The sequence below is a fragment of the Saccopteryx leptura genome, chromosome 13 (assembly GCF_036850995.1).
Source record: "Saccopteryx leptura isolate mSacLep1 chromosome 13, mSacLep1_pri_phased_curated, whole genome shotgun sequence".
In the NCBI taxonomy this organism is placed as follows: Eukaryota; Metazoa; Chordata; class Mammalia; order Chiroptera; family Emballonuridae; genus Saccopteryx; species Saccopteryx leptura.
The window spans coordinates 32,083,238-32,095,674 of NC_089515.1; the positions used below are offsets into that span (position 1 = coordinate 32,083,238).

The following is a 12,437-nucleotide window of genomic DNA, read 5'->3' on the forward strand; positions in this document are numbered from 1 at the left end:
AATAATTCTCAGGGCAGTAAGAAAAAATATCCTGAGCATAATAAACACAAGAAAGAAACAGGAAATCTGGTTTGTTACATAGTAACTAAAATGTGAACAGGAATAACTCTCAAAAAAGCCTTAAGTTTTGTTGGATTTGAATATGGAAGGCCGAGATTGAGAGGGTGGGGAGACAGTAGACAAGTGGCGGACAGTGTGGCCGCAATAAGGAGTGCCCAGCGGAGAGTCTGAATGCCCCGCTGGCTCCCTAGTCCCGCCTTAGGGACATAAAGTGCAGCTTGGTGGGCACAGGGGGCAGGGAGGTCAAGGGTGGAGGAAGCCACATCAGCTGTCCAGGGCTCTGCAAAAGCGATGGAGTGTCAGCGGAAGCCAGAGAGTTGACAGCTTAGTTTTGGTTTTTTGTTGTGTTTGCTTGTTTGTTTTAAAATTGATTTCAGCATGAGAGAAAGGGAGAGAGAGACAGGAACATAGGTCTGTTCCTGTATGTGGCCTGACGGGGATCAAACTGACAACCTCTGTGGTTAGGTACAGTGCTCTAACTGACGGGGCTCTCTATCCAGCCAGGGTGACAGCTAAGTCTTAAACTTCGTGCAGCTCTCCCTACCTGCTTGGGAGCTGTTAGGCACCGAGAGTGCAGCGGTGCGTCAAAGCCAGCGGAGGGCAGATGTGTGGCTTCTGCCTCATCTCAAGGAGAAAACAGCTTTGCCTGAGGAGCCCCTTTTCAGCTCTGGACATTTGAAGTCCCTCCCTTGGCTCGATGCCTGGCCTACGCCTCGCCTGTGCCTCAGGGAGTATTGTCCACAGATGCCTAGAGGGAGATAACCACAGTGCAAAGTGAGCAGGGAGCAGCCCCTGCTCAGTATACAAGGTACAGAACTCAGTATAGCAGGGAGCAGCCCCTGCTCAGTATACAAGGTACAGAACTCAGTATAGCAGGGAGCAGCCCCTGCTCAGTATACAAGGCACAGAACTCAGTATAGCAGGGAGCAGCCCCCTGCTCAGTATACAAGGTACAGAACTCAGTATAGCAGGGAGCAGCCCCTGCTCAGTATACAAGGTACAGAACTCAGTATAGCAGGGAGCAGCCCCTGCTCAGTATACAAGGTACAGAACTCAGTATAGCAGGGAGCAGCCCCCTGCTCAGTATACAAGGTACAGAACTCAGTATAGCAGGGAGCAGCCCCTGCTCAGTATACAAGGTACAGAACTCAGTATAGCAGGGAGCAGCCCCTGCTCAGTATACAAGGCACAGAACTCAGTATAGCAGGGAGCAGCCCCCCTGCTCAGTATACAAGGTACAGAACTCAGTATAGCAGGGAGCAGCCCCCTGCTCAGTAGACAAGGTACAGAACTCGCAGTATACAAGGAGGACCCTGTGGGCTCAGGAAGCTCTGGATGAGCTGGGAGGTGGCAGCTGAAGATGTATGTTGATGGTGGATCACAGGTGTGTGTGTGTGTGTGTGTGTGTGTGTGTGTGTAGGGGCATCCACAGGTGAGGCCTTTTCTAATTATAGCCAACACACCTCACTGATCATAGTGGCTTTGAGACGTGACTTTGCAAATGTGAACAGAGGAAATAACAGGATTTCTTTTCCTTCATTGAAGCACACCTGCAATGTTAGGGGTTTGAGTTTGTAGCAAGATATTTAAAATAAATTTCTCCCGTCCATCCTCCCTATACTGGCACATTTGTTGAGCAGCAGCTTTGGCATGGCAAACTGAGCTTGATGCCGAGGTTTCAAAGACCAAACTCGTTACCTTCCAGGTAGAGTCTCATAGGTAAACAGAACCGTGAGGTAAACAGAACCGTTCCAGGGCCGTGTGATAAGTGCTAACAGGTAACAGGTATGTACAGGGGCCTCGGGGAGAGTGTATCTGGTGGGGGAGGGGAAGGGGATTCTCAGAGGAGAGGTGACACCTGAGCTTGGACAGGAAGGCTGGGAGAGCAGTGTGCCAGGTGGACCAGCCTCTTGGAAAGGATTCTGGGCAGAAGGTGGTAATAGCTTTCATCTGACAATACAGCAGGTTCATGGAAGCCCGCTGTGTGCTGGCGGTTATGCAGGACCAATGGGACTCGGTCCCACCCTGCAGGTGCTCACAGTCAGAGGTGAATAGTAAATGACAGTGCAGGTGACAGTACAATTATAGTGTGGACAGAGTCCTGTGGAAACATAGGGGCCCTTCTTAACGTAGTTATTGGTGTTTCATTCCGTCTCCCTCCCTCTTAACGTAGTTATTGGTGTTTCATTCCGTCTCCCTCCCAGGAAGGGCCTTTCTCTGCAGGTCTTTTCGTTGGTGAGGGGCTCTGTTTAAGAAGCTAGCTCGCTGTTAGCTGCCCTTGGGGATGACAATTTGGATTATACTCATGCATTTATTTACACTTACAGATCTCTTCCTCCTAGGCTTAGGAAGTTGGACTTGGGCAAGGCACCTCACCAGTCTGGGCTTTATTTTTCTCACTTATGAAAAAAACACACAAAAAAATGGCTCTTGGACCAGGCCAGTGTTTCTCAAACAGCGGTCTAGGGACCAGCTGCCTTAGAGAGGCGCGGTGTGCGGAGTCCTGTGGGGTGGCTCCTCCCCCTTCATACACAGGTGCTTGGGAGTGGGCCTGGGAGGCTGCATTTAGTAGGCACTCCAGGTGGTTCCTAGACATCTGCGAGTTTGGGGACACCTGCGCTACATGATTGCAACCTCTAACCCTTTCAGCCCTAAACCCTCAGCCATAGATCTGTCCATAGGAACTGGAAATAGAAAATGTTAGCTTTCTCGACGGCTACCACCGAGTGCTCCGCCGTTTAGGGGTCCCGACCCTTGGCGGTTTGTTCTGCGGCAGGTTTTGAGATTCCTCCAGGAAGAAAAGCCTTGTTAACATGCATCTGAATGTGACTGTCAGAATCTGTTCATTACCACAAACAACCATCTCAGCTTTTCAGCTCTGGCTTTGGAGCGGTTGACTGGCTTCCTGTCCCCAGGCCTTCTCCCTGGACCTCCTGCATTCTGAGAAGGTCATTTGCATTGTCCAGCGTGAAGCCAGAGGTTCATCTTTCTTTCACGGGTGGCATGTCCACGTTGGTTCCTCTCAGATCATCTCTGTGAGGTTAGTAAGGAAGGTTCACAGTATTTTAAAAGCTCCTGCATGTGTTCTCATTTTTTGGTATTGTGTCTGAAAACACAGTTTTTAATGCTCAAAGTAGGTAAAGAAGGGCTTTATCTAGCCGCCTGGGAGTTGCTCCAGTTTCTTGTCTTTTCCCCTCAGAAGCCTCCTGGTGGCCCCTAAGACTCCACAGTGCTGGTGACTTTGAGAGGCTGTTTCCTAGGAATCACTCTCAGCTTGACCCCTTCACATCATTCAGGTGTGAATGAAACGGTCCTCGGTGAGGGCACTGTACTCTTGCCCATCATGAAAATGAACCTTGCCACCTAGTATTCTAGATCTTAAAAACTGACAACTTTCGGCCCTGGCTGGTTGGCTCAGTGGTAGAGCGTCGGCCTGGCGTGCAGAAGTCCCGAGTTCCATTCCCGGCCAGGGCACACAGGAGAAGCGCCCATCTGCTTCTCCACCCCTCCCCCTCTCCTTCCTCTCTGTCTCTCTCTTCCCCTCCCGCAGCCGAGGCTCCGTTGGAGCAAAGATGGCCCAGGCACTGGGGATGGCTCCTTGGCCTCTGCCCCAAGCGCTGGAGTGGCTCTGGTCGACGCCCCGGAGGGGCAGAGCATCGCCCCCTGGTGGGCAGAGCGTCGCCCCTGGTGGGTGTGCCGGATGGATCCCGGTCGGGCGCATGCGGGAGTCTGTCTGACTGTCTCGCCTCGTTTCCAGCTTCAGAAAAGTACAAAAAAACCTAAACAAACAAAAAAAACAACTTTCTCTGGATCTTAATTCCCTTCTGGTTCTGTTATTCTGTGTGGTGGTTTCCCTTGTCTAAATCAATCTATAAATATAGAATTCTACACTTGTAAATGCCGGTAAACCATCAACAGTACTCAGGTGGGAGACATCCAGAGCTGTCTTTCAACAGTGGAAATGGTAGATGTAGTTTTGCACCCAAGAAGGCAGGGTTGGGTGTGAGCCTTGTCTGTATTTCCCAGTGCCCTGGCCATCGTGGGTGCCCAAGGTGTGGCTGCTGGAAGCATGGGTTTTTAAAAAAATGATAATCATTAATTAAACTGATAAAGGCATGGCATTCAAAAATCTGATCAGTGTGAATTTGAATTTGCCCTTGGTTCTTCCTTAAGTTTAATTTTCATGGAAATGTCAATTAGATGCAGGATCAGTTGCAGTGCAGAATGGCAGAGAGGAGAAGAGACAGACACCGTTTGCATTTCAAGAGCTTTGCTACATCTGTTAGTTATTATAAATATTTGCAAGTCATTTTGTTAGATGATCCCCAGAGATTGATTAACAAACCCCTTCATTTTGTGTTCAGGGAAACTGAGGCATGGGAGTAATGAGCCTAAGTTTACATAGCGAAGCTGTTGGCAGGCTAGTTGACCGGTAATCAGGAAGGATTTGTGGAGTGCCTCCTGTCTCCTAGTACACATAAATTAAAACTCATCTTTGCAAAAGCTGTTAGAGATAGTGGGGGTCATCTTGGAGTGTGTTGTTGTTTTGTGACATTTCTGTCATTTTGTTGTCACTTAGCTGTTATTTGGCTGTTTGGCTTTTGCTGGTGTCTCTCCAAGGACAGGGAGCTCACTATTTACTGAAGCAGATCACTTTCTTTTTAATTTTTTTATAAAGATTTTATTTATTCATTATAGAGAGGGGAGAGAGAGAGAGAGAGAGAGAGAAGGGGGGAGGAGCAGAAAGCATCAACTCCCATATGTGCCTTGACCAGGCAAGCCCAGGGATTTGAACCGGCAACCTCAGCGTTTCCAGGTTGACACTTTATCCACTGTGCCACCACAGGTCAGGCGATCATTTCTTTTTAAATGGTTCCAATTATTAGAATTCTTTACTATGTGATATAATCCACTTGTCTTACAATTTTAATCTTCAGGACCCGTGTCTCACTATATTTATACACCATGATTCATTCATTTGTTCGTTTGTTCGTTCATTCATTCAGGCTTATGTGTTGAGTACCAACTATGTTCAGGAGGAATAAGAGAAAACAAGATGGAAAAGGTTTCTGCCTCCTGGAACTTAGGGCTTGATGTTTAAATAGTGGAAGGAGCATTGAATTAGATGTCAGAAAACCTGAGGACAACAAAAGAAATTTACTTGAAAAAAAAAAGGGGGTTTTGTACCGCTTGCAAACTGTATGGACTTGGCTAAGAACACTTGAGTATCTGTTTTCTCTTCACTTTTTAGAGGACATTATCTCACTGGACCTTCAAAGCGGTGAAAGTTCACTGGGGCGATGTACCCTGTAAAATGTTCATTGCTGTATGTTACTAAGAGTAGTGCTAGCTCTTGCCTCCAGAGTAGCAGTTCTCAAAATGTGGTCCCCAGATCAGCAGCAGCCCCTGGGAGCTTGCTAGAAATGCAGACTCCCTAGCAGCACCCCATAACTGCTAACTCAGGAACCCATGGGCGGGGCCTGAAAATTGTTTTCCAAAGGCTCCGGGTGACTGTGAAGCCTTCCAGGTTGGAGAATAACTGCTGTAGGTAGACCAGAGCACTTCTCAGTCTTGGCTGCACATTGGAGTCACCTGAGGGGTGTTTTAAACCTGTGCCTGTTGTGCCCTGACAAGTCACGAGAATCCGAGGGTGGGGCCTGTGTGGAAGCCTCTCGGGCGCCTCTGTGCAGCCAGGGCTGGAGGAACCGCGGCTGGGAGAGTGCGGAGCTCAGATGGGGGACTCTCTGAGTTTGGTTTGAGTCTCGGCCCAGTCCCTTATCAGCGCTGTGGAATTTGGCTCGAGGTCTCTGGCCTCAGCATCCTTATCTGCATAAAGAGGATAAAAATGTCCCATCCCCCAGGGTTGTAATAGTCAATGAGATGTCATCTCCAGGATGAGTCCGGCATGTGGTAAGTGAAGGAGCACTGAGTTGGTGGAGGTATTTGAGGCTGTGGTGCTCATCTTTCCTCCCAGCCCTCTTTTCCCACGCTAAGCCTCTTGAGCTCATCCTTCTGGGACCTGATTTCCAGCCCCCTCTTTTGGAAACTCCATGACTCTCTTTAAAAGGCAGAGTCCTGCTTGACAATATCCATCAAAATTACAAATGTATCTGCTTTTCTTTCCTTATAATTCTAGTTCTTGAAATTTGTCTCATAGATATACCCGCATGGGCAAGAAATGACGTTCGTTATTCCTTACAGCATTGCTGGTAGTGGCAGAAGACGGGTAACCTCAGTCAGTGTTCAGCAGGTCAGCATCCATGCAGTTGAACCGTGCGCAGCTGCAGGAAGGAGTGAGGCTGCTCTTCGAGCACTGCTGGGGGACTCTGGAGGATCTATTTTGTATGTGTGATAGACAGAGTCAGACAGAGGGACAGATAGGGACAGACTGCCAGGAAGGGAGAGAGATGAGAAGCATCAATTCTTTGTTGCGGCACCCTAGTTGTTCATTGATTGATTTCTCATATGTACCTTGACTGGGGGGCTACAGCAGACCAAGCGACCCCTTGCTCGAGCCAGGGACCTTGGGCTCAAGCTGGTGAGCCTTGCTCAAACCAGATGAGCCTGCGCTCAAGCTGGTGACCTCGGGGTCTCGAACCGGGGTCTTCCGTGTCCCAGTCCGACGGTCTATCCACTGCGCCATCACCTGGTCAGACTCTATTTTTTTTTTAATCTGAAAAAAAGCAGAATGTGGAACTGCATATATGGTGTGCTGCCATTTGTGCAGAAAAAAGAGGAGAGGACAATATATGCTTATTTGCCTGTACATCCATACGGTACCTGTGGAAGGATACCAAGGAAATGGGTGACACTGTTTGCCTTTGAGGAGGAGACTGGGTGGAATAGGAACTTTTCACTATAACCACTGGGTGCCTTTTAAATCATGTGATTGTATCCTATTTAAGAAATTTATTTTAAAAAGTGTGGTGTCCTGAGCTGAATCCTTCACAGTGGCCTGACTGCTGTGAGGTACAGTGGGAGTATTACCGTTTTTCTGGGTTTTGGACACTGTCCTACTTTTGATGCCATTTAAGATTGCATTACTCTTGGCCTGTGGGCTCTGATGAACCTTGTGGTCAGTGACAGTACTCAGCTCTGTTTCACGTGAATGGTTGCCAGGGCAGGTCTCATGGACTCGAGGAAGTTTAGAACTGCCCCCAGTCTGTACTTGCACAACCAGCTTTGTGTTTGGCCCAGAATTTAGGCTGTCTGGGTCATTTGCATCTTGATTTTGTCATCTATAGTATTAGCTCCTCTTCTCAGTTCGGAGCCATCTGGGGGTTTGATGAGTCTGCCTCCTGTGTCTCTCTTCAGTCAAGCCATTGTTAGGAAGACATTGGACAGGGTGTGGCGAAGAATCCAACATTGTGTCATGCTGTCGGCAACCTTTCTCTAGCTTGTCATTGTGCCATTAAAGACATCAGTGTGGGCAGATGGTTAATGTGTGCTATTCTGTGCCAGGCGCTGTGCTACCTCTAAAGGGCTAGATCAGGGGTCCCCAAACTTTTTTTTACACAGGGGGCCATTTCACTGTCCTTCAGACCGTTGGAGGGCCAGACTATAAAAAAACTATGAAAAAATCCCTATGCACACTGCACATATCTTATTTTAAAGTAAAAAAAACAAAACGGGAACAAACACAATATTTAAAATAAAGAACAAGTAAATTTAAATCAACAAACTGACCAGTATTTCAATGGGAACTATGGGCCTGCTTTTGGCTAAGAGATGGTCAATGTGCTCCTCTCACTGACCACCAATGAAAGAGGTGCCCCTTCCGGAAGTGTGGCGGGGGCCGGGTAAATGGCCTCAGGGGGCCGTAGGTGGCCCGCGGGCCGTAGTTTGGGGACTCCTGGGCTAGATAGTAAATCTTTTTCACTTTGTGGGTCAATCTCTGTTGTAATACTCAACGTGGCCCTGGTATGACCAACATAGCCATAGTCAACATGTAAAATATAACAGAAACAGGTGGGGGGCTCGATGTGGCCTGTGAGCCATACTGTTTAGGAAGCCAGACTAGGAGCTCAGTCAGATTTGATAAGTGCTACTAGAGGGGTATGTACAAAGTTCAGTCATGGTCAAAGGAGGGAATGAGGTACTGTATTTCCCCATGTATAAGATGCACCCTTTTATGAAAACTTTGGGATCTAAAAACTGGGTGCGTCTTACACAGTGGTTGTGGCATTTCAAATGACATATGGAACTGAGGATGAGGCAATATATGAAGACAGTGATTCATCATCAGACACAGATGAGGACAAGCTATTGAGCTTTGACAATGATGAGGTGTTTTACAAATTTTATGATGAATAAAACTTGAGTTCAGGCCCTGGCCGGTTGGCTCAGAGGTAGAGCGTCGGCCTGGCGTGCGGGGGACCCGGGTTCGATTCCCGGCCAGGGCACATAGGAGAAGCGCCCATTTGCTTCTCCACCCCTCCCCCTCCTTCCTCTCTGTCTCTCTCTTCCCCTCCCGCAGCCAAGGCTCCATTGGAGCAAAGATGGCCCGGGCGCTGGGGATGGCTCCTTGGCCTCTGCCCCAGGCGCTAGAGTGGCTCTGGTCGCGGCAGAGCGACACCCCGGAGGGGCAGAGCATCACCCCCTGGTGGGCAGAGCGTTGCCCCTGGTGGGCGTGCTGGGTGGATCCTGGTCGGTGCAGGCAGGAGTCTGTCTGACTGTCTCTCCCCGTTTCCAGCTTCAGAAAAAAGAAAAAAAAAACAAAACAAAACTTGAGTTCAGTAACTTTATGTAATACTTTTTATTTTTTTTTTCAAATTTTGGGCCCCCAAATTAAGGTGTGTCTTATACATGGGCACATCTTATCCATGGGGAAATACGGGTACGTTCTGTGGTGGTGGTAGTTCAAATGGCTAATAGTCACATGCCAGTACAGACTGACTCTGTGTCCCTATCTTATCTGCACACGAATCACTGGAGGCTTTTCTGGTTGCTTTGCTGAAATCAAGATGCTTCTTCTCTCTGACATTTCACCTGGTCTGCTAACTGGGTAATCACGACAAGAAACCACCACTTACCCTCTGCCACGACTCGGTCATCGTGTCCCCACACTGCCTTCTCCCAGTGTTTGCACCCTCTTCTAAATCCCCCCGAACCATTTGTTTTATAATTTGCCAGGAGTCTCTTCATTTGTAGCTATCAGGGCTTATTGACTTGCAGATGTCAGGATTGCCCACTTTCCTCTTTTAAAATCGGAACATATCTCAGGCTGTCAGACCCCTTCCTCCTCTGTGCGATATTTGAGGTTGATCAATCACAACGTTCTAAGAGACGTTTATAATCAGTTAAATATTCCTGAAAGAATGAGATGTTGTCTAGAGAAAATTTGGAACGACACCAGGAAGTAGAAGGAATGCTATAACTCATCAGTCGTGGTGCGCCTCTCCAACTTGGCCCCTGTAACATTTTGGTGTGGTTTCTGCTATGTGGAAAATAATCTAAGTTTACAGTCCGACTGCTTTGGAAGGTCTGTGGTCTTTAAGGGGAGCCTGGTGTTTAGACTAATTAGCAAAGTTGGAGAGGAGCATGATTCCTGTTTGTTCAGAGGATAGCAGACACAGAGGGCAAACGAGGTCAGTTTCACCTGGGCGAGGAGATGGCTCGGAAAGGGTGCCTAGAACAGGTGACCCTTGATAATAGAGCAGAAGTTGTAGTTGGAGGAATGGAAAACAGTTGTATATAAGCTACAGTCACAACTGTGTGCTAAATGTGTCTGAAAAAAAATCAGCAAGGAAATGTCCCCAAATAATGCTGTGGTAGGAATGTTGGTGAATGTGGTTTTATTTTCTCTGGTTTCCTAAATGGGAGTCTATTGCTTCTTGTTAGTATTTTTCTTAACACCACAGACATGGGCCCCGGTCGGCCGGCAGTGACTCAGGGTTGCAGAGCCTGGCTGCAGGGCCAGGAGCTCGGAGCCAGGCCGGCAGTGCCCATGCGCTCCTGGCATTGCCATCAGTGGTACCTGAGGACAAAGTAGAGAAGCTAATAATGATTTGATAGCCCAGATCTCTGAAACTGGTCGAATGTTATCTTTGAAATCTGAAAGTTCTAGACAAATCTTGGATGTAACTTGAATAAAACGGTACAGATTGCTTCTTTGCAACCCAGTCCGATCAGGCCAGACCTTGCTTCTCTGTGCTGCTCACTTTCAAAATGTCCGAGTGCCGAAACTTGAGCTACTGCTTTGAGAGGAAAGTGACTTTACTGAGTGCAGAGAGAAAGTATGTACATGCAGATTTCTTCCTTCCGCCTTCTCTCACTTAAATCATGAAGAACAAACAGGTATTTTACAGCCACCATGCCCCCTGATATTTCTGGCATACAGATTTCCCACCCTGGGCATTTATCTCCACCACCGCACCCACGCACAGAATGGAGGGGCATCCGGAGTTGGGAAGGGGCTGCCTCGTGTGCCGCAGGCAGTGAGTCCTGTCTGTCTGCACCACAGGGAAGAGGAGAGTCGTTGGTTGGATTGTTCTGAATCTAGATTTTGGCTTTACCTCTTACTTGCTGTAAAACTGCAGGCACAGTCCTTGAGCTCATCTTTTCCCTTCCATTAAATTGGGGTGATAAAATTAACCTCACAGTTCTAAGGATTGAACCGGATAATGTACGGAAGCACCAGCCTAATGCCTGACCCATGAACAGGTGCTCAGTACATCGTGTGGCTGCCCTTCATTTTTTTTTTTTTTTTTTTTTTTACAGAGACAGAGAGAGAGTCAGAGAGAGGGATACACAGGGACAGACAGACAGGAACGGAGAGATGAGAAGCATCAATAGTTTTTCGTTGCGCGTTGCAACACCTTAGTTGTTCATTGATTGCTTTCTCATATGTGCCTTGACCGCGGGCCTTCAGCAGACCGAGTAACCCCTTGCTCGAGCCAGTGACCTTGGGTCCAAGCTGGTGAGCTTTTGCTCAAACCAGATGACCCCATGCTCAAGCTGGCTACCTCGGGATCTCGAACCTGAGTCTTCCTTATCCCAGTCTGACGCTCTATCCACTGTGCCACCGCCTGGTCAGCTGCCCTTCATTATTACTACTTGACTGATAGTGCCAGCCTTTTTTTTTTTTTTTTTTTACTGAGGGAGGGACAGACAGACAGAGACAGACAAACAGTAACAAAGGGAAAAAGATTAGAAGCATCACTTCTTTGTTGTGGCATCTTAGTTTTTCACTGATTGCTTTCTCATATGTGCCTTGACAGCGGGCTACAGCAGAGTGAGTGACCCCTTGCTCAAGCTGGTGAAATTTGGGCTCAAGCCAGAGACCATGGAGTCCTGTCTATGATCCTGCACTCAAGCTGGATGAACCTGCACTCAAGCTGGCAACCTAGGGGTTTTGAACCTGGGTCCTCAGCATCCCAGGCCGAAGCTCTATTCACTACACCACCGTTTGGTCAGGCCATTGTGCCAGCCTTACACATCGGCTCGTGTGTGTCCCATATGTGGTCATGCAGGAAGAACTCTTGTGTTGCATTCATTGTCAGCACTTTGCACTCATGATTCTGAATATTGATATGAAGTTGGTGGGGTGTGGGTCATTGGCGGGAGTTATGGTCCAACTATATAAAATAACATTTGGTGAAATTTCACTTCCAAAATTGTTTTCCACAAAAGGCTTAAAAAAAATTTTTTTCCCATTGATTTGAGAGAGAGAGACAGAGAGAATAGAGGAGAGAGGGAAATGGGGGGGGGGGAGAGAGAAGGAGAGGGAAGTATCAACTCATTTCCATTTGGTTATGCACTCAATGTTGTTTCTCTTGCGTGTCCTGACTGGAGATAGAACCCATGGCCTCAATGTGCTGGGACGACATTCTGTCCACCGAGCCACCTGGCCGGGGCCCACAAAAGCACTCTCTGCAACAGGGGTCCCCAAACTTTTTACACAGGGGGCCAGTTCACTGTCCCTCAGACCGTTGGAGGGCCGGACTATAAAAAAAACTATGAACAAATCCCCATGCACACTGCACATATCTTATTTTAAAGTAAAAAAACAAAATGGGAACAAATACAATATTTAAAATAAAGAACAAGTAAATTTAAATCAAGAAACTGACCAGTATTTCAATGGGAACTATAGGCCTGCTTTTGGCTAATGAGATGGTCAGTGTGCTCCTCTTACCACCAATGAAAGAGGTGCCCCTTCCGGAAGTGCGGTGGGGGCCGGATAAATGGCCTCAGGGGGCTGCATGCGGCCCGCGGGCCGTAGTTTGGGGACCCCTGCTCTACAAGATCCCTGAAGGGCAGACTTTGTGAAATGTACACAGTCAGGTGCTGTGTACAGTTGCTTTATGTTGATGAAAGCTGTGTTAAACTAGGAAACATGAACTGGGTTAAGTACTGGCTCAAGAAGTGTGGTGATT

The 12,437-nt window shown here is 47.9% G+C and overlaps 1 protein-coding gene across 4 annotated transcripts in view; it reads left to right on the plus strand.

Moving 5' to 3' along the window:
• The window catches only part of SORBS1 (sorbin and SH3 domain containing 1), a 260,387-nt gene that overhangs the window by 30,301 nt on the left and 217,649 nt on the right, over window positions 1–12,437 (plus strand). The window contains exon 1 of one of the 4 annotated variants that reach the window (XM_066354908.1): window positions 5,801–5,970. The exons of the other annotated variants lie outside the window; for them this stretch is intronic. The gene's annotated coding sequence lies outside the window, so the exon portion shown is untranslated. Of the gene's footprint in view, window positions 1–5,800; window positions 5,971–12,437 lie in introns of those variants that run through there. 4 annotated transcript variants of the gene reach the window in all.